Here is a 21,248-nt window from a genome sequence, read left to right on the forward strand (position 1 = left end):
AGCCAACACTTAATCAATATTTTGTTTTGTCTGTTATTTGTTATGGATATAGCCTCTGCGTGCTGGGGTTGTGCAATGCAAATGGCTATAACAAGCCTACATACAGACTGGAATTTGCAAATACAACGGTCAAAATACCTAATATAATGCCTAATATAAGTCTGCGCTCCCAAATACTGGAAAAAGTGTGATTCATTAGGTTACATGCTCACTACAGTAGCCCCACATGGCTACAAAAATACATTATGCAAATATATGTCCATTAAATAACACGCATATTTAGATAGTGGAATAGGCCTAGCCTAAATCATGTTTACTTTCTATTTTGCAGCTCAGGAGTTATTCTAGACAAGGCTCTTCTGTGTCTTTATAGTATCATTCCCACACAAGTCATTTGCGGAAGGCCCAAGCCTATACTACGCCATCTACTAAGTGGCGAGCCTGAGCGGCGCAGCGGTCAAACGCGGAACCCAAACCGGCTGCGCGCGATACATTTATGCACGATAGCGCACGCGCGCAGCCGGTTTGGGTTCGGTGTAAGGCACTACATCTCAGTGCTAGAGGCGTCACGACAGTTCGAATCCAGCTGTGATTGGGGGTCCCATAGGGTGGCGCACAATACGCTCAATGTCGTCCGGGTTTGGCCGTCATTGTAAATAAGAATTTGTTCTTAATTGACTTGCCTAGGGTAAAAAAAGAAAAAAGCTTGTGTTGACATCGGCAAATGCTTTTTTGACATTGCACATTTTATTCAGGCAGAAAAATTTATGTAAACGGAGCTCAATAGATTTCATTGTTACTGTCAATGACTACTATCAACAAGGATCCCTCATTATCTTATTTTACTACGTGTAATAATGCTGTTCTATAATAACTTGTACACCCATCCCCCACGTCGACATACTTCGCCCACATTCTTCTCTGCAATGGGGCCTAGACTGGGCATGCGTTGATTTTCCAGTCGTTCATGGGGGATGAACGTGTAGGGGGGGCGCTCTTGTATCACGGTTGCTGTAGTGAAGGCCGTTCCTTGGTGATTACAATCAGACGAGAAGTGGGGGTGGTGAGAGAAAAAAAGCTAACAGGCTAGGTCGCTCTTTGTTTCTGGCTAGCGTTGGAAATCGAAGGGACCTATCGGCGAAGGGTGATTTCAATGTAAGTCAGATTCAACCGTTTTATTTTTAATACTTCGTCGATGTTATCCTTATTTGGATTATTGAGACGTAATTTCAGTTTCTAATACCCTTTGCTTATCGTTGGGTTGGAAGGAACGTTAGCATCAAGACCGACATATTTATTAGTCTTGTCTGCAGTGCAGACTGGCGTCAGAGTGAAATGAATGAATTGTGTTTTTGGTAAATGTATCTGTCTAGCTAGAGCGGGGGTACGGGATGCAGGTTGGATCAATCAACTGAAAGGATTGTTTAACTTTTACTCTCTTGCTGCATCTCCAAAGTCAGCAAAATAACCCAATTCTCACCATACATTTTGTAACGGCGGCATGTTCGGCTAGTAGAGACTATACCAGTTAACGTTAGCCAACTGTCTGGCAGTGTTTCTTTGTGTTTTTAGTTTTCATTTTATACACATTATGTAGCTAGAAAACAATGTTTGTTAGCACATGACTGAATGGTTTCTGACCTGTGTTGTAAACGGAACTGAGCTACTATACATAGCTAGCTTTCTAGCCAAGCTATGCTAACTACACCGTACACCACATTAGCTTAGCATCCGTTAACTGTTTTTTTTTTTTACAACGTTGGTTAGTTAGCGTCTATAACTAAATATTTAGCAAGTAGTTAACGAACGAAGTCTTTACCCAGTTAGCTACCGTAATTAAATTTCTACGATTACCAACTGCAACCGGCAACTATGGCCCACTAGCTAGCTAAATATCCGTGTTTTACTAAAGCTAGCTAGCTTAAGTCAAGTCGCCGGTAGCAGGGTTTACAGTATCAAGCTACTACTGTCTCACCAAAGAGAATGCATCACTCCTTGGACATAACTGTTAACATAACAATATCTAGTGAGGAGGAACGACAATCGATTCCACTCGCAATCGTTTAAATAGCTAGCTATAACGTTACTCGTCTCACTAACATGAATGTCATGATGTCGACAACTTTAACCACACATCATGGTTGCTGTTTACCTTTTATGTTGTTTATTCTGTCGGGAGTGTATGGGGGTTCTTTTTATGCATGCAGCTGCTGCTGGGCAGCATCATCTGAATCACCTCGTCTGAGTGTAAGGTTTCCAAACAAGAACTCTCCTCATTCTGTCAATCGCCACACACTGGGAAAAATATTTAGCCATTAGAGCATATTTCTCTCCAACTATCTGTGCAATTATTATATTTGAGGAAAGCAATTATTAATAAAAGTATACCATTTTATAATTGATTTGTGATATGGGTTGTATTATCAAAGGCAGGCACTCAATGTAATCATCTAGAGGTCTTTAGGTGGGCCTGTGCAAACTGAAGATCAACAGAACATTGGTGTCTTTCAACAAATCAAATGCTTCACAACGAACAGGTGTAGACTAACTTCCCAGCAATGCAGGGGAACATATTAAAATAACATGATGAATAGCCTAAATACACAATGAGTAACGATAACTTGGCTATACACAGAGGTACCCGTACCGAGTCGATGTGCAGAGGTACGAGGGAATTGAGGTAGATAGCTATACATATAGGTAGGGGTAAAGTGACTAGGCAACAGGATAGATAATAAGTAGTAGCAGCAGTGTATATGATGAGTCAGGGTTAGTGCTTAAGGGGGTCAATGCAGAAAGTCTGTGTAGCTATTTGGTTAACTATTTAGCAGTCTTTGGCTTGGGGGTAGAAACTGTTAAGGGTCCTGTTGGTTCCAGCGTTGGTACCGCTTCCGTGCAGTAGCAGAAAGAACAGTCTATGACATGGGTGACTGGAGTCTGACAATTTCTAGTGTTTTTCCTCTGACCCTGCCTGGTAAAGAGGTCATGGAATTCAGGGAGGTCGGCCCCAGTGATGTACTGTGCCTTACGCACTACCCTATGTAGTGCCTTGCATTTGGATGCCAAGCGATGATGCAGCCTGTCAAGATGCTCTCAATGGGGCCTCCCGGGTGGCGCAGTGGTTAAGCGCGCTGTACTGCAGCGCCAGCTGTGCCATCAGAGACTCTGGGTTCGCACCCAGGCTCTGTCGTAACCGGCCCCGACCGGGAGGTCTGTGGGGCGACGCACAATTGGCCTAGCGTCGTCCGGGTTAGGGAGGGCTTGGTCAGTAGGGATGACCTTGTCTCATCGCACCTGCGACTCCTGTGGCGGGACGGGCGTAGTGCGCGCTAACCAAGGTTGCCAGGTATACAGTGTTTCCTCCGGCACATTGGTGCGGCTGGCTTCCGGGTTGGATGTGCGCTGTGTTAAGAAGCAGTGCGGCTGGTTGGGTTGTGTATCGGAGGACGCATGACTTTCAACCTTCGTCTCTCCCGAGCCCGTACGGGAGTTGTAGCGATGAGACAAGATAGTAGCTACTACAACAATTGGATACCACGAAATTGGGAAAATAAAAAAAAAGATGCTCTCAATGGTGCAGCAGTGTAACTTATTGAGGATCTGAGGGCCCTTGCCAAATCTTTTCAGCCTCCTGTGGGGAATTGTCGTGCCTTCTTCGGGACTGTGTTGGTGTGTGTGGACCATGTTCATTCTTTAATGGAGTTGTGCGCGGCCATGCAGTCGTGACTGAACAGTGAGTGCAGGAGGGGACTAAGCACGCACCCCTGGGGTGGCCCCTTTTCGAGAGTCGGTGTGGTTGATGTGTTTTTGCCTACGCTCCTACTTTTGTCTTAAGTTGAGAAGATTGCTTGGGCTAATATCTTGACATAATTAGCCACCTTGTGACTGAAGCAGGAACTGGCTTTCAAATAAACTAACTCAGGAGATGTGTGAGCTTTGCTTTCAGGTTCTACCAGTCTAGTGTCTTATTTTCTAATCCTACTTGTGTATATTTGTGCCAGCTGTGCATATTAACACAAAACATACTCAAATGACTACAAAAAGGCTATCTTGAGAATTGGTTCTTGTTATTCAGACCAACTGGTGTATTTTGGGTCAGTTGGGCACATCCGAGAACCCACAGCTCAGTGAACACAAAGTCCATTTGTGGATGATGGCTACATAGAGATCTGGTACGCACTAGGGCTTGGAATTGCCAGGGACCTCACGATATGATATCACGATACTTAGGTGCGATAAAATATTTATTGTGATTCTCATGATTCTATAGACCCTTTTACAGTACATGAAATACTAGTGTTACACACAGATGCGTGTGACTCTTGACTGCAGTAAGAATCTGTTGCCATCTGCGCCCATTCAACATAGCCAAGATTTACTTTTGAACCAAAATAACTTTTTAGGGTTCTCATATGCTTACAATTATGTTTTGATTCTTGCTTGAAAGTTGCTAAGATTATATTTGGTTGTCGTCTTTGCAGAATAACTTTTTTGGATGCATCAATTGTTAGCTAGAATCCTAACGCTCATTGATAAATGCTGTGGCAAAAGCTAGCCATTTTACTGGTTGAAGTATTTAAGTATAATGCAGTTGATTTGTGATAATGACACAAATATTATATTAAGCAGGATATTCATACGAGCCTTAAAATCTAATTATAATACCATATGTCTGCTGCAGAGGGACAAAGTCATGAGAAAACGACATGTTTTTTGATCCGTCATGGAAATAAAATTGCACAAAAAAAAGATAATGGAAAACAAGCTATGAAGGTAAACCACTGGAGATTTGGTACAGGTTCAGCCAACAAACGCAAACAAATATTGCAAGATTGTCAACTACAATTTGGTCAGTATCATCTGTAATTTGTCCTCTCTGCAGAGTGGTGCTTGGTGCTGTCACATTCTCAGATTCAGCTGAGATGTCCACCCCAGACCCCCCCATGGGAGGGACGCCTCGGCCGGGCCCCTCCCCAGGACCAGGGCCTTCTCCAGGAGCAATGATGGGCCCCAGCCCTTCCCCGGGCTCTGCTCATAGCATGATGGGACCCAGCCCAGGTCCCCCAGCCTCTGGGCACTCCCACCCACAACAGGGGCCCTCAGTATATCCTCAGGAGAATATGCATCAGATGCACAAAGTAAGACAGAAAACGGGCATATCCTTAAATGTAATGTATGCGGTAACATTTTAGGACAACTTTAAAAAAAATATATACTAGGTTAGCATTAATCTATTCTTCCTTTACTGTACATAAGAAATGTATGTGCTATCTAAGTAGGACATGCTTATGTTAATGTATTAATGTTTGTTGTGTTCTCCCAGCCTATGGAAGGCATGCATGAGAAGGGCATGTCTGATGACCCTCGCTATGGACCGATGAAGAGCATGGGCATGAGACCAGGTGGAGGCCACATTGGAATGGGACCCCCTCCTAGCCCCATGGACCAACATTCCCAAGGTACCATACCATGGGGTACTGATTAGATTGGATAGAGGAAACATTGACTCTGTTATTGAAGGAGCTTTACACAAAAGGTCAACTTATTAGCTTTCCATATGCTCTAAATATGGTGCTTATGATTTTAGAGTTAAGCACAATTGTTTTTAAAGCCAATTACCTGAGAAGAGTATGCTAACTCGTGTAGATGCGTGTGCACTTGTACTGTGAACTCAACCAGCTGGTTTCTCCTCTTTCAATTCTGTCTTTTGTTGGGTAGCGTGAGCAGCAGACGCTCAGATGGGGGGTGGCATGAGGCTTCCCCTTTCAGACAATGTTGGTGGCAGCTGTCTGCTACAAAACTACTCAGTCACCAAGGAGAGAGGGACAGAGGGGCTGTTGAAATACTGTAACACAGGAGAGGGTGTTTTTCTGTTGACTCTTCTATCCTGTATTGACTGGTGTGACAGAGGGCGAGGCTCAGCTGTAATGTGTGCATGTCTGTTAGACTGATTTGTAAAGTGTTTGTATCGCCAGTCCAGCTCATAATCATAATACCAGTCTGGATTTGTTTAACATTTCTACTGGTCTGTTGGCATCCATTTCGCCACCATTTTCGATGTATCTAGCCATTATTTTAGTCATTCAAACCAGTTTTCCACTGTTCTCAGTTAAAGGGACAGTCATGCCCTACCATTCCCAGGGAAGATTACTTTTCTCACATGTGCTGTTGTCTCTCCTCCCCAGGCTACCCCTCTCCACTGGGGGGTTCTGAGCACTCTCCCAGCCCCGTGCCAGCCAACGGCCCTCCCCCCGGCCCCATGATGCCCTCTGGCCCAGGTGTCCCCATGGAGGGAGGTGACCCCCAGGCCATGGGCCAGCAGAACCGCGTTGGGATCGCAGGTCCGAGTGGTGGTTCTGGGCCAGGCGGTGTTGGGCCAGGTGGACCCACCCCCTTCAACCAAAACCAGCTACACCAGCTCAGGGCCCAGATAATGGCCTACAAGATGCTGTCTCGCAGCCAGCCCCTGCCAGACCACCTGCAGATGGCCGTGCAGGGCAAGAGGCCCATGCCAGGGATGCAGCAGCAGCCAGGGATGCCCAACATGCCCCCTTCCTCTGGGCCTGGAGCGGGGCCTGGACAGCCACCAGCAAACTACAACAGACCTCATGGTGAGGGGGGGGGGATGTACAAAGTTATGCTACACAGGCTGTCAATGAGTTTTGCAACCCTATGAATGACACACAAATGTTCTCTCTCTCAAACAAATAAAATAAATAATTTGAATGCTGAACGGGGACCCCTGGTGGTGAAACTTGAACACATGTTCTCAGTTCAGGCACCATTTTCTACGTTAACTAGACTTCAGTAGGCATGAATGCCCAGGCAGTGTCTGATCATTTCTAATGTCATCTTGCAGGAATGGTAGGCCCAAACATGCCTCCTCCAGGACCGTCAGGTGTTCCCCCCGGTATGCAGGGCCAGCCCACCAATGGACCCCCTAAACAATGGCCCGAAGGTGAGCCTCAGCTTGACCCCTGGGCAGTGATTCACCTGTGTGGAGAGGGCACTAGTCTGTAGGGTTTTTAGTCCGTGCTGATAGTTTCACCAGACCTATCACAACGGTAGGCCGTCATTGTAAACTGACTTGTCTAGTTAAAAAGAAATTAAACAAGGAATACACGCATATTAAACAGATAATAATTGCACCAAAACACTGTAGAATCAATGGTAGAACTAATAATTATTTCAATGCCATATGTTCTAGGGCCCATGGTGAATGCTGCTGCTCCATCCAGTGCCCCCCAGAAGCTGATTCCCCCTCAGCCCACTGGGAGACCCTCCCCTGCTCCCCCCTCCGTGCCCCCTGCTGCCTCCCCCGGTCATGCCCCCAGACCCAGTCCCCCGGGCAGCCCCCCCAGCCCCCACCCATGGTGCTGCACCAGAAACAGAACCGCATCACGCCTATCCAGAAGCCCCGTGGCCTGGACCCAGTGGAGATCCTCCAGGAGAGAGAGTACAGGCTGCAGGCTCGTATCACCCACCGTATCCAGGAGCTGGAGCATCTACCAGGGTCTCTGGCCGGAGACCTGCGCACCAAAGCCAACATCGAGCTAAAGGCCCTGAGGCTGCTAAATTTCCAGAGACAGCTGCGTCAGGAGGTAGTGGTGTGTATGCGTCGTGACACAGCCCTGGAGACGGCCCTCAACGCTAAGGCCTACAAGCGCAGCAAGCGGCAATCCCTCCGCGAGGCCCGCATCACAGAGAAACTGGAGAAGCAACAGAAGATTGAACAGGAGCGCAAACGACGCCAGAAACACCAGGTACACAGAGGGGTTGGGACAGAAACGTCAGGTACACAGGGGTTGGGACAGAAACGCCAGGTACACAGAGGGGTTGGGACAGAAACGCCAGGTACACAGAGGGGTCGGGACAGAAACGCCAGGTACACAGAGGGGTCGGGACAGAAACGCCAGGTACACAGAGGGGTCGGGACAGAAACACCAGGTACACAGAGGGGTCGGGACTGAAACGGCAGGTACACAGAGGGGTCGGGACTGAAACGCCAGGTACACAGAGGGGTCGGGACTGAAACGCCAGGTACACAGAGGGGTCGGGACTGAAACGCCAGGTACACAGAGGGGTCGGGACTGAAACGCCAGGTACACAGAGGGGTCGGGACTGAAACGCCAGGTACACAGAGGGGTCGGGACTGAAACGCCAGGTACACAGAGGGGTCGGGACTGAAACGCCAGGTACACAGAGGGGTCGGGACTGAAACGCCAGGTACACAGAGGGGTCGGGACTGAAACGCCAGGTACACAGAGGGGTCGGGACTGAAACGCCAGGTACACAGAGGGGTCGGGACTGAAACGCCAGGTACACAGAGGGGTCGGGACTGAAACGCCAGGTACACAGAGGGGTCGGGACTGAAACGCCAGGTACACAGAGGGGTCGGGACAGAGACGCCAGGTTCCCAACCTAGATGTCAGATGATCCTCACATTCTTGTAAGACCTCCAGTGCTTTGCGTTGTATTGTATAGACACTAATATTCTGAGGTTTTTGTACAGGAATACCTTAACAGCATCCTGCAGCATGCTAAAGACTTCAAGGAGTACCACCGCTCCATCACAGCCAAGCTCCAGAAGGCCACCAAAGCTGTGGCCACGTACCACGCCAACACTGAGCGCGAGCAGAAGAAGGAGAACGAGCGCATTGAGAAGGAGAGAATGAGGAGGCTGATGGTGAGTGACCATACAGCCGTGTGATCGTTTACACAGTCACTATTAAATAGCCATAGATCTACTCTAACACCCGTAGTCAATGTGTGTCCTTCCCTAGGCGGAAGATGAGGAGGGCTACCGTAAGCTGATTGACCAGAAGAAAGACAAGCGCCTGGCCTACCTGCTGCAGCAGACAGACGAGTACGTGGCCAACCTCACCGATCTGGTCAGAGCCCACAAGGCTGATCAGGCCCTCAAGGATAAGAAGAAGAAGAAAAAGAAGAAGAAGAAGAAGGTGAAGAATGAGACCAAGGACAAATGTTGAAAGTGCATCTTTCTGAAGTTCCATTTGTTGTATTGTGTTACCTTGTGTTTTACTGCGATATGTGGCCCCCTGTGTTTCCGTTGTTGAGCCTGTCATTGCAATATGAGAAACTGATGTTCATGTTCCCTAGAAGCCAGAGAGTGGGGAGGGCCAGCCTCCTGCCCTGGGACCCGACGGAGAGGTGAGTTTCAGATCCCAAGTGAAAGATTTGGTCCGATAAAATCCAGACAATTTCCCACCAAGCTTTTTGACAAAGTCATCTTCTCTACCATCAGTTCGTGAAGAACAATATAATGAATGAATGTAAGCCCCATCACTCAACATTTTAACTAATAGGCCCCTTTCATGTCTGGTAATAGGCCATTTGCCCCATGATGTGTTGATAAGAAACTAAAAGGTAGCATTGTTTCCAGGCTCTGTTTTTCACAAGGCCACAGGAATACTTGTTTAATTTACCATGAAATGATCATATTGACAGGCAATAATATATCACACAGTTTCCAGTCAATTTCTCACTCGCTCCCTCTTCCACTCTCAGCCTCTGGATGAGACCAGTCAGATGAGTGACCTGCCTGTGAAGGTGATCCATGTAGATAGTGGGAAGATCCTGACGGGGCTGGATGCGCCCCGGGCTGGCCAGCTGGACACCTGGCTGGAGATGAACCCTGGGTCAGTTAACTCCTGAGCCTGAGGAATATGAAATATCATTTTCCTTTGGAAAGGATGAACATTGTACAAATCTAAATGCTTTTCACACGGTTGCTTAGCCATAAGTACATCAACACTGTCATCTCAAAACAATTTCATCAGGCATCACAACTAATCATTTAAACTTTTCTCCTGCAGGTATGAAGTGGCCCCTCGTTCAGACAGCGAGGACAGTGGCTCAGAGGAAGAGGAGGTATGTACCTTAGAGACCACAATGCTCTCCTTACCCCCCCACTTTCCCCTTTAATATATGTATATCGTAAACCTAAAGACGCCTTTAAATAAATGTAGACCGCCGTGGATGAGACCTTGCGTGTGGAGTCTGTTCAGAGGCGTACCACTCTTGCCTTTGGCTTTCAGAAACTAGGTCATTGCCAAGTCAAACCAATGTAACCCTTTCTCTGCATTGTGTACTATAAAGCTTATATTAATGTAAATCAAAACATATTGTGCTGTAAATATCTTTACTGGAACAGAGATCTTTTCCAGATTAATTTTAATCCTTCTAGTTTCCATAAAGCATATTTTATTCCGATTCGATAACGTCTTTGGACTTGACCTTGGCTGAGACAGTTTGAGCCAGGCTGTGTGGCGTCTGTATCTGAGTCCATCCTCTTGCTCCGCACCCCTCAGGAGGAAGAGGTGGAGCCCCAGCCCTCCCAGGCTCCCACCGAGGAGAAAAAGAAGATCCCAGACCCCGACACAGAGGACGTGTCCGAGGTCGACGTCCGCTACATCATCGAAGGAGCCAAGCAGGATGTGGATGATGAGTATAACAGTGCCGAGGCGGCGTTCGCCCGAGGCCTGCAGTCTTACTATGCTGTGGCCCACGCCGTCACTGAGACGGTGGACAAACAGTCCACGCTGCTGGTCAACGGGCAGCTCAAACATTACCAGGTGATGTGATTTCACATACACAATGCATGCTGTAGTGTTTCATTACCTTTCACAATGCTTACAAGAAGTAACGTCTCAAAAAAGAAGAGATGACACATGACCAAAGCCATGCGTACCTGATGACCATGTGAGACAGTAGAATGACTGGTTTGTGTCCCTTTCTCCTCTAAGATCAAGGGCTTGGAGTGGCTGGTGTCTCTGTACAACAACAACCTGAATGGGATCCTGGCTGATGAGATGGGTCTGGGCAAGACCATCCAGACCATCGGCCTCATCACCTACCTCATGGAGCACAAGCGCATCAACGGCCCCTTCCTCATCATCGTGCCCCTCTCGTGAGTCCCTCTCCTTTCCTCTAGTTGGTTCTCAGCTCCTTTATGGACCGGAACTGATGCAGTATTTCTGTTGTTTCAATCGAGATTCTCACCTGTAATTATACGGATACAAGCCCGAAAGGGCTGTTATGGGTATTTTCCACGGTCATAGATATTTTTGCCTTGTGATGTGTCAGTGCCTTGTGATGTGTCAGTGCCTTGTGTTGTGTCAGTGCCTTGTGTTGTGTCAGTGCCTTGTGTTGTGTCAGTGCCTTGTGTTGTGTCAGTGCCTTGTGTTGTGTCAGTGCGACTCGAGGTGGACAGAGAAAGTGTATGTTTATCAATTTATCTCCCGTCTTTGTTTTCAGAACTCTGTCCAACTGGGTGTATGAGTTTGATAAGTGGGCTCCAACGGTGGTGAAAGTCTCTTACAAAGTGAGTAGCCCCTTTCAACGCTTCTTCCAGGGTGAAGTTTGACAATTGCAGAGTAGGTGGTCCGCATGTACATGTGAATATCCTTTGATTACAGTGTTCTGGAGATGTAAAGTTGATGTGTGTTCTACCATGTCTCTGTCCAGGGCTCCCCACAGGCTCGCCGGGCATTCCTCCCTATCCTGCGCAGCGGCAAGTTCAACGTACTGCTCACCACCTACGAGTACATCATCAAAGACAAGCAAGTGCTGGCTAAGGTAGGGACCCACCTCTTCAAATCACCCTGTGCACCGCCTTAGAAATGTCCCTAGTCAGACAGGTGAACCTATGGAAACTTCCATTTCTTCTTCTCACGCCACTGTACTCTTTCCCTCTCAGCTGCGATGGAAGTACATGATAGTGGACGAGGGCCACCGTATGAAAAACCACCACTGTAAGCTGACTGTGGTTCTGAACACCCACTACCTGGCCCCGCGGCGTCTGCTGCTGACCGGCACCCCACTGCAGAACAAGCTGCCGGAGCTCTGGGCCCTGCTCAACTTCCTGCTGCCGACCATCTTCAAGTCCTGCACTACCTTTGAGCAGTGGTTCAACGCCCCCTTCGCCATGACCGGAGAGAAGGTGAGTTAGTCAAGGCTCTGGAGAGGGGTGTTTTGGAGACATTGGGGTCATCATGGCTGGACTCTTACCCCCCTCTCTCTCGACCCTAGGTGGATCTGAACGAGGAAGAGACCATCCTGATTATCCGTCGTTTGCACAAAGTGCTCCGCCCCTTCCTGCTGCGCAGACTGAAAAAGGAGGTGGAGTCCCAGCTGCCTGAGAAGGTCTGACTCCTGTCAATCGCTTGGCTTTCAGTCTCCAAGGACAATAAAGATAAATTGATTATTTCAGTACTTTAAACTCATATCAGTCCAATCAATGCAATGTTTTAACCTGTTCTCTCTGCGCGTGTGTGTGTGTGTGTTCCCCAGGTGGAGTATGTGATCAAGTGTGACATGTCGGCCCTGCAGAGAGTGCTGTACAGACACATGCAGGCTAAGGGTGTGCTGCTCACCGACGGCTCTGAGAAAGACAAGAAGGTAAGGAGGAGTAGAGAACCTCCTCACTGCTCTCCATACACCCCCTAACAACTGACTGGGGGTCAGTTATACTGGGCTGTTTAGATGGGTACTACAGGATGACTAAGTGCGGAGTGTTGTGTTTCAGGGTAAAGGAGGCACCAAGACCCTGATGAACACCATCATGCAGCTGAGGAAGATCTGTAACCATCCCTACATGTTCCAGCAGATCGAGGTACAGTGCAAAGGGCCCACCTCAACTCTTCCATGAATTGAGAAGAGATGTTGACTGAGGTGTAAGATTGTGCTTAAAGCTTCTCATTTTAACCGAGTAGTTGTGACTCGTCTGTTCACAGGAGTCCTTCTCTGAGCATTTGGGATTCACTGGAGGCGTAGTGTCTGGGTAAGCAAAGCATCTGCTGACGTTGCATGTTGATGCTTCGTGGTGCTGTGGTTGATCTTACTATGTGTGGCGCGTTCCCTCATCCACCCCTCTGTTTTTGTCCCCTGCCTCCTCCAGACCTGACCTGTACCGCGCCGCTGGGAAGTTTGAGCTGCTAGACCGTATCCTGCCCAAGCTGATGGTCACCGGCCACAAGGTCCTGCTCTTCTGTCAGATGACTTCCACCATGACCATCATGGAGGACTACTTTGGCTGGCGCAACTTTAAGTACCTGCGTCTGGACGGTGAGAGGCGGGATAGGAGAGATATTTAGTCTGGTGGCTTGTGCTCGGAAAATGAATTCAAGACAAATTCCAAAGTATTTTGTACTGTGAGAAAAACAGTACTATGTGTAGGATTTGTTTTGTACTTACAGTATGCAGTTTACTGGAACACAATAGCTCAACATTGTGGTGTGGGGAGGCTGATGTACGATCACAAGCTGAGCTCATGTTATTTGCATATCCCTCCTGCTGTTGTTTCCTGTGGAAACTGGTAACTATCACCATTGGTCTTTGTCTCCATAGGAACCACTAAGGCTGAGGATCGTGGGATGCTTTTGAAGACCTTCAATGACCCCGCCTCTCAGTACTTTGTGTTCCTGCTCAGCACCAGGGCCGGCGGGCTGGGCCTCAACCTTCAGTCTGCTGACACTGTGGTCATCTTTGACTCCGACTGGAACCCACATCAGGTTCAGCTCATTACCCTCTACTGCAGTATTATGCTCTAGGAATCTCACTGGAGTTATTGATATATATTTAGAAAACAGCTAGGATTAGTGGCTATTGAGGTGATTTTGTGAGGTAACAGCCAACTCCCATGTCCTGCCCTCCCCCTAACTCTGATCACTCACCCCTCTCTTTCTCTCTCCCTCCCCTGTACAGGATCTGCAGGCCCAGGACAGAGCCCACCGTATCGGGCAGCGGAACGAGGTGCGTGTGTTGCGTCTTTGCACTGTTCAGAGTGTGGAGGAGAAAATCCTGGCGGCGGCCAAGTACAAGCTGAACGTGGACCAGAAGGTCATCCAGGCCGGCATGTTCGACCAGAAGTCGTCGAGTCACGAGCGCCGTGCCTTCCTGCAGGCCATCCTGGAGCATGAGGAACAGGACGAGGTCGGGGCCCCGGGGGGCTGGCGCGCTGGGGGGGCGTTGGTGGGTGTGATCATGACCGTCCACCATACTACCCAACCGCCCACACACCTCCCTACCATTTAACCTTTCTTTACTTTTCTCTCCTCCTCCTCTCTACCTTCTGGATTTAGGGGCTGTTCCTTTTTTTAGGTTTGGTTTCCCCTCTTCTCCTCGTCCTGCGTTTTCTTAAAAAATGTTTACTTTTTATTTATTTAATGAAGCTCTTTTTCAATAACATAGTAGCCGTCCTAGCTGGAAGTCTGTTCTATCTATACAGTTAGTAGGAGCAGTGGTTTCCTGGTAGACGTATGCATCACACCTATTGTAGGATATTTACTCCAATACATCACGCACTACTACATGTTATAATGCACTTTATATGATACTAACAAAACTGATAAGCATTCAATAATTCTAGTTCAGAGGCGTGGCTCTGAGGCACCACTAACAGCCCTGTGTTCACCCTTTCTATTGTCGACAGGAGGAGGACGAGGTGCCTGATGATGAGACCGTCAACCAGATGATTGCCAGGAGCGAGGAGGAGTTTGACCAGTTCATGGTCAGTCCCATAGTTCTTCAGGATTTACAGTAATGAGTCTTTCTTGAGGCTTCACGGTCAACCTCTAAACTCAAGACTGCCCTGTTAAAAGCTTTGACACAACCTAAAGTCTGATAAAATGACATCCATGCATAGACTTAAGATGGAAATCTACCATTCTTCAACTGTTTTTTTCCCCTCTTTTCTTACACTGTACCTCTCCCCTCCAGCGTATGGACCTGGACCGGCGCCGCGAGGACGCCCGCAACCCCAAGAGAAAGCCCCGTCTGATGGAGGATGACGAGCTGCCCACCTGGATCCTAAAGGATGATGCCGAGGTGGAGAGGCTCACCTGTGAGGAGGAGGAGGAGAAGATGTTTGGTCGCGGCTCTCGCCAGCGCAAGGAGGTGGACTACAGCGACTCACTCACAGAGAAGCAGTGGCTCAAGGTCAGCTATCCAGCTGTTGTAGTTGAAAAAGCTTTTAGCTAATAATTGAAAGTCCTATAACTGAAATCTATGACCTGCAATGCTGATGTGTGGTTCCCCCTCCAACAGGCCATAGAGGACGGTAATCTGGAGGACCTCGAGGAGGAGGTGCGTCACAAGAAGACGACGCGGAAGCGCAAGCGAGACCGCGACGACATGCCCGGCCCGGCCACACCCAGCTCCAGTGGCGGTGGTCGCAGCCGTGACAAGGACGAGGAGGTCAAGAAGGCCAAGAAACGCGGGCGCCCTCCGGCTGAAAAACTGTCCCCCAACCCCCCATCCCTCACCAAGAAGATGAAGAAGGTGGTGGACACTGTCATCAAGTACAAGGACGGGTGAGTTGGTGAGCTCCTATGTCTGGATGACAACTCAGTGAAGGTCCTGATTATACCCTGATGAAGACAGCTTGGCTGTCGAAACGTTGGTAATTGCATTTTTGCATCTGAGCTCCTAGAGTGTGCGGCTCTCTTTGATTTTCAAGTGTTCTACTCCGCTATCCAGCACCTCGCCTAAATAGGTGTGCTTTTCTTTTTCTTCTAGATAACTCAGTGAAGGTCAGCACATGACAACAAACGCAACCTACTTTGTCATGTAATGGTCAGAGCAGAGCATGTTGAGGTGGACTAATCCCGGAGTTTCCCTGTTCTCCTATTTCACAGCAGCAATGGGCGCCAGCTGAGTGAAGTCTTCATCCAGCTGCCCTCCCGCAAGGAGCTGCCTGAGTACTACGAGCTCATCCGCAAGCCTGTCGACTTCAGGAAGATTAAGGTATGGCGCTAACCCTTTAATGTATCGGTTATAAGACTAAATCAAATCGAACTTTATTTGTCACATGCGCCTAATACAACCGTGAAATGCTTACTTACAAGCCCTTATTAACCAACAGTGCAGTTCAAGAAGAGTTTAAAAAAAATATTCACCAAATAAACTAAAGTAAAAAATAATAAAAATATAACAATAACAAGGCTATATACAAGGGGTACCGAGTCAGTGTGCAGGGGTACATTTTAGTTGAGGTAGTTTGTACATGTATGTAGGGGTGAAGTGACTATGCATAGATAATAAACAGTGAGTAGCAGCAGTGTACAAAACAAATGGATGTATATAGTCGGGTGGCCATTAGATGAATTGTTCAGCAGTCTTATGGCTTGGGGTAGAAGCTGTTAAGGAGCCTTTTGGTCCTAAACTTGTCGCTCTGGTACCGCTTGCCGTGTGGTAGCAAAGAAAACAGTCTGACTTGGGTGACTGTTGTCTCTGACAATTGTATGGGCTTTCCTCTGACACCACCTATTATATAGGTCCTGTATGGCAAGAAGCTTGGTCCACTGATGTACTGGGCCGTACGTACTACCCTCTGTAGCGCCTTAAGGTCAGATGCCGAGCAGTTGCCTTACCAGGCGGGGATACCACCCGTCAGGATGCTCTCGATGGTGCAGCTGTATTACTTTTTGAGGATCTGGGGACCCATGCCAAATCTTTTCAGTCTCCTGAGGGGGAATAGGTTTTGTCGTGGTCTCTTCACGACTGTCTTGGTGTGTTTTGGACCATGATAGTTCATTGATGACGTGGACACCAAGGACCGTGAAACTCGACTCGCTCCACTACAGCCCCGTCGTTGTTAATGAGGTGCTGTTCAGCCCGCCTTTTCCTGTAGTCCACGATCAGCTCCTTTGTCTTGCTCACATTGAGGGTGAGGTTGTTGTCCTGGCACCACACTACCAGTTCTCTGACCTCCCTGTTGGCTGTCTTGTCGGTGATCAGGCCAACCACTGTTTTCGTCAGGAAACTTAATGATGGTGTTGGAGTCGTAGGTGAACAGGGAGGACAGGAGGGGATGAAGTACACACCCCTGAGGGGCCCCAGTGTTGAGGATCAGCCTGGCAGATGTATTGTTGCCTACTCGTACTACCTGGAGGCGGCCTGTCAGGAAGTCCAGGATCCAGTTGCAGAGGGAGGTGTTTAATCCCAGGGTCCTTAGCTTAGTGATGAGCTTCGTGGGCACTATGGTGTTGAACACTGAACTGTAGTCAATGAACAGCATTCTCACATAGGTGTTCCTTTTGTTCAGGTTGGTAGCACTTAATGTCTACCGACGTGAGTGCTACGGTGCGGTAATCATTTAGCTTACATTCGCTTCCTTGGGCACAGGGACTATGGTGGTCTGCTTGAAACATAGGTATTACGGACTCGGTTAGGGAGATGTTGAAAATGTCAGTGAAGACACTTGACAGTTGGTCCGCACATGCTTTGAGTACACATCCTGGTAATCTGTCTGGCCCTGTGGCTTGTGAATGTTGACCTGTTTAAAGGTCTTACATCACACAGTCATCCAGAACAGCTGGTGCTCTCGTGCATGCTTCAGTATTGCTTGCCTCGAAGCAAGCATGAAAGGCATTTAGCTCGTCTGGTAGCCACGTGTCACTGGGCATCTCGCGTCTAGATTTCCCTTTATAGTCCGTAATAGTTTAAGTCCTGCCACATCCGACGAGCCTCAGAGCCGGTGTAGTAGGATTCAATCTTAATCCTGTATTGACGCTTTGCTTGTTTGATGGTTCGTCTGAGGGCATAGCGGGATTTCTTATAAGCGTAGTGTCCCGCTCCTTGAACGCGGCAGCTCTAGCCTTTAGCTCGATGCGGATGTTGCCTGTAATCCATGGCTTCTGGCTTCTGGTCACTGTGGGGACGACGTCGTCGAGGCACTTATTCATGAAGCCGATGAATGAGGTTGTATACTCCTCAATGCCATTGGATGAATCCCGGGAACATATTCCACTCTGTGCTAGCAAAACAGTCCTGTAGCGTGAGTCACTGGTACTTCCTGCTTTAGCTTTCGCTTGTTAGCAGGAATCAGGAGGATGGAATTATGGTAAAATTTGCCAAATGGAGGGCGGGGGAGAGCTTTGTATGAATCGCTGTGTGTGTAGTAAAGGTGGTCTAGATTTATTTTTTTGTCTCGTTGCACTTGTGACATGCTGGAAAAAATGTGGTAAAACTGATTTAAGTTTGCCTGCATTTAAGTTTTCTTGTTTGCTTATGGCATTCTAGAGTAGGGTTGATTGCGGTCTTAGTGCCGGCATCTGTCTGTGGTGGCAAATAGACGGCTATGAATAATGAAGATAGTGTGGACTACAGCTTATCATAAGGTAATCTACCTCAGGCGAGCAATACCTCGAGACTTCTTTAATATTAGACATCGCGGGAATCGGCTAGGGAATCACATTCAGTAGAACAGTCCTTGTGGGAGGTTCGGGGACTGGCAAGTCACATCTAGCTGTCTAGTTCTGATCTTCTCAGTCCTGTGTTGTTCTCTACTGGTCTGATGACTATTCTGATGTCCTCTCCTCTGTTCCCCTCCAGGAGAGGATCCGCAGCCATAAGTACCGCAGCCTGAATGACCTGGAGAAGGATGTGATGCTGCTGTGTAGTAACGCTCAGACCTTCAACCTGGAGGGCTCTCTGGTGAGTGTCCGGCAACAGGGAGCGAGTGAGGGGAGGGCTGACCGTTGTTGGGCATGATAAGACAACGCTGTGGGGGTGCTGGGATATGGAGGGCCTGTTTCAGCCCAATGTATTACAGATCTGAGGAGACTTGTCACAACCTTTATGGTGAATTGAATGGAATCTCTCATACTCTGAAGAAATGTCACAGTAGCCTGTTACCCTGCTGGTGACATCTTCTATATTTCTCTGTGGCGTCTCTCACCCCCCAGATCTATGAGGACTCCATCGTACTGCAGTCAGTCTTCACCAGTGTCAGGCAGAAGATTGAAAAGGAGAAGGAGGAGGAGAGTGAGGGAGAGGACAGTGAGGAGGAAGAAGAGGAGGAGGTGGACGAAGGCTCTGAGTCTGAATGTGAGTGTTACAGTATTTACATATATATTTTTTATTTATTTAACCTTTATTTAACAAGGAAGGGCTCATTGAGATTAAAATCTCTTTTTCAAGAGCGCCCTGGCCAAGATAGGCAGCACCAAGTCATTACAAAAAAATTACAGACAGACATCCAGTAAAAACCATTGAATTCACACGAGTATAAAACTGCAAATTAAAAACATTGACCGGGCAGGGAATCAGCCTCAATCTTTCATCGGTGATTTAAAAACACAAATCGGGGCAAGTTCTTCCAGTTTAAAAGCATATGCACTTAGTGTCATAGTCCACTGTTAAAAGGGCAATCTGCCGCTCAAACAACAACGCATCCCACCCTCCTCCCACCAGTGTCTGGTAAATAGCTGACTGGTGGGGCTGTTGAAACCACTCTCAAATTCATAGACTGAGCTATGAATGCATAATTATAGTTTTAACCATGTTTTGAGGCTGTACAGTGTTTGTTTACAATTACAAGGAGTAAAACAAGTTTATATTTTTTATTCTGGTGGAATGTGCCAATTTAACTCAGCTCATGAGGCATTTAGAACTTATATTCTTCAAGAATCAATGGGTGTAAATCATTCATTTAAAAGTCCAAAAATAGATGTTGCAATCAGGGATTGCCCCTTTAAACTATTTAAGAATTTCTTGAACTTTTGAAGAATTGTAAGCTCATGGATTTGTGTCCATGCCTCTTTCAGCTCGTTCAGTGAAGGTGAAGATTAAGCTGGGGAGGAAGGAGAAGGAGGGCAGAGGGAAGGGCCAGCGCCGGAGGGGCCGTGGCTCCCGGGCCAAACCTGTAGTGAGCGACGACGACAGCGAGGAGGAACCGGAGGAGGTAAGACACATGCACAAATACATTGAGACACTACTTAACTGTCAATTTAAGCTTCCATTTGAAGCTGTCTACTGTCCTGTCTGAAGTTGACCTCTTCTAAGCTCTCTGCACTGAAGGCTGTCTACTGCCCTGACTGAAGTTGACCTCTTCTAAGCTCTCTGCACTGAAGGCTGTCTAGCAACACTGATTAACTTGTGTAACTCAAACCAGCAGTATTTTATTTGAATTTTCTTTAACACTTACGTTTTTTGTTTTCAGAAATGTTTTCTTAAACGTCTACAGTCGACTAGGCTGGTGATCAACAAGCTATGTTTTATTGGGTTGAAGGATTAAGTGTTTTTTTCTTCGGGCTTCTATTTCAGGCGGGTTCGGCCAGCGGCAGTGAGGAGAACTGAACTGAACCACTCCTGTTCTGCGAGGACCAACGGCCCACTGAGACCCTCGACTGGAACTTATATATTTTACCTAGATTCTATAGCAGGGAGACAAGCCAGTGGAGAGGGGCCTAGTTTTAGCTAGATGAGCTGATTTTTAGTGAGACAAATGTATTCCATCATTAAAATAAACCATCAATTAAAAAAAAAAAAAATGATCGCAAAAAAAACCCCACTTACATATTTAAGCAATCCTGGTATGAATAGCTGGACTGTATGTCTTTTTGCCTTGTTGTTTTCTCCTGAAAGTGATTTAAGGTGGACAGAGTTTGATTAGCAGACTGATCGTGGACCACAGGGAGAGAGTGCTGACTTTTTAAGTGAGTTTGTTTTGTCGTTTTGTTTCCTTTGAGATGGAGCTGTATGACCGGAGTCGCTGTGGTTTCTTAAGTCCCCTGAATGCATGTCGTTTGGTCTGTGGAAATGCACCTGGGTGTGTCGTTCTATTATATCTCTGTTTAATTTAAGAATACAAGTGAGATAAACGGTACGTTCCCCCTTAGGCCTTCCTCCGGCTACAAGTGAGAAGGGAAGGGCGGGACTCTGTCTCGCGTCTGTGTCACTGGATTCCAAAAAGTACAATAAAGGCGTCTCGTAATTAAACCTTCCTCTCTGCTGTTGTCTTTATTCACTTTATGCACTACACATGATTGATTGCTGTATCCTAAATGTGCTGAATAGAATGAACTGTTAAGCCATCTTTGACAAATTGTAGTCATCTTTTATGTACACTAGATGGCCCTCTCACCTTGACCAGATAACAGTACTCTGGATGAAAAGCCACGGTTTGAAGATTTAGGTGTTTTGTTGATGTTTAAGATTTTCTCCTTGAGTCTGAACTGTAAACATGCTGACCACTAAATGAATGCTAGTTTGGTATGATAATTTATACAATTCAGTTTAAGTATTTTAGGCCACAGTGCTTTTTAAAGGCTTGGAGCACTCACACAGTTGTATTTCAAACAGTATTACTCTGGGCATGTGTGAGATCCTGCCAGGGCTTCCATGCCTCTGATCTCAGATACACATCAGTTTCTTCTTCCTCAGGTCACTCATTGACCCTGCTGTTTTTTCCCACTCCCCCTCACACTGCTTTGTTCCAGCCATGG

At 47.4% G+C, this 21,248-nt stretch overlaps 1 pseudogene; it reads left to right on the forward strand.

Moving 5' to 3' along the window:
* Window positions 1-934: 934 nt before the first annotated feature.
* Window positions 935-20,742, forward strand: LOC115110605 (transcription activator BRG1-like; annotated as a pseudogene).
* The last annotated feature ends 506 nt before the right edge of the window (window positions 20,743-21,248 follow it).

This window comes from Oncorhynchus nerka, linkage group LG21 (assembly GCF_034236695.1).
Source record: "Oncorhynchus nerka isolate Pitt River linkage group LG21, Oner_Uvic_2.0, whole genome shotgun sequence".
In the NCBI taxonomy this organism is placed as follows: Eukaryota; Metazoa; Chordata; class Actinopteri; order Salmoniformes; family Salmonidae; genus Oncorhynchus; species Oncorhynchus nerka.